This window comes from Vulpes vulpes, chromosome 2 (assembly GCF_048418805.1).
Source record: "Vulpes vulpes isolate BD-2025 chromosome 2, VulVul3, whole genome shotgun sequence".
Lineage (NCBI taxonomy): Eukaryota > Metazoa > Chordata > Mammalia > Carnivora > Canidae > Vulpes > Vulpes vulpes.
The window spans coordinates 146,812,620-146,814,287 of NC_132781.1; positions in this window are offsets into that span (position 1 = coordinate 146,812,620).

Here is a 1,668-nt window from a genome sequence, read left to right on the forward strand (position 1 = left end):
TTAACTCAGAGTAAAATCCAAAGTCCCTGCCATGGCCAGTAAGAGCCCACATAGTTGGAGGCTCCTTTTTATCTCTCCAACTTCCTCCATGTCACTTTCTCCCAACTTGCTCTGCTCTAGCACATGGCCCTACTTTCTGCTACTGGAACATACCAAGCATGTGTCTGCCTTTGAGAGCTCTGACTGGCATGGCCCCTCACTAGCTTCAAGCTTCCCTTCTTCAACGTGGCCTGTTCTGATCAACCTGCTATAAGTGTCACCTCTGGCACTCTTGCCTTGCTCTACTTCTATTTATTTTATATAACTTATCGCTTCTCGTATATCCTGTAACTTGCTTATTTTTCCTTATTGTTTACTGTCTGTCTGCCCAACAGCCCTTTCCCTTCCCCAGCGAGACACTAAGTTCTACAAGTTCAGGGATCTTTGTCTGTTTTTTTTTTTTTTTTCTCTGAAACATCTCAACACCTAGAATAATGCCTGGCATGTATTAGGTACTCATAGTTTTTTAATGAATAAGATAACAAAGCACATATCCTTCCAATGAACCCCTTTTAATTCAATCTAGCCCAAGTCCGTCACTGTTTCTTGCAAGCAAAGCAGTCCAGCTGAGAGAGTGCACTGCACTGAGCACCATGGCCCCAAAAGAAAACCTGTTATATTTTTCTAAGAAAAAGGATCAAAACCAGAAAGAAGCAGAAAAGATACATACTATTATGCTTGTCTCTATATTGAATTCAGCTCTGATCTGAGCAATTGGTCTTTTCTGCCTTCCATGTTGGTAAAAATCAGTGGAAAAGTCATTGGACTTGGAGCCAGGAAACTCAGCAAGGTGCCTTGACCCTGCTATTTTTGAATGGTGATCTTGGGCGTCACTCAACCTCCTTGGACCTGTTTTTTCTTCTGTAGGGCAGAGCTAATATTCCCTATGCCTCAGAGTTATTGCAAAGATTAAATGAGATAATGAATGTGTCTCACTCAGCACAGGTCCTAGGACTAGGAGGACGGATCCCTGCTCCTTACAGAACATGAGGCCAGACAAACCAGTTGAAATTCCACCTCCACCACTTATTGTGATGAACTCTGGGCATATCACCTGGCCCCTCTGAGCCTCCATTGCCTCATCCTTAAAATGGGATAATAACAGTAGCCTTCCTCAGAGGATGAGCCCAGGGATCACTGATTCATACCCATCAAGTGTTGAGAACAGCACCTGACACATGCAAAGTGTTCAACAAATATTTGTTGTTGTTTTTGATGGGGCTCAGCAAAGGTTAATTTTCCCTCCTGTGATGAGAGCTTCAGCATGTGAGCCAGACCATTTATTTCTTTTTTCTTCTTTGATGCCAAGGATGACATAAAACTTGCCCCAACAACCTGGCTCCCCTGGAATATTTTGATGGGATAACAAAAAGTGTGTTTCTTAAGACTTCTACGGCTACAGTCCCTATGACTTCTGGCCTGGAACTGTCAAAATAAGCCTGAAACACGGGCTTCATGCCAAGTCCTCTTTGAGTGGGAGAGAGTTAGCATTCAATCCTTCCTTTCTCCCTGCACTACCCCCACCTCCACTCAACCCAATTCTTCTGCCGCAGCACATTGTGTCAGCCGTGTATGAGAGGGCTGGTAAAACAAGGGTTTATTTTAGCTCCATTGGCAGAGCACAGGGTA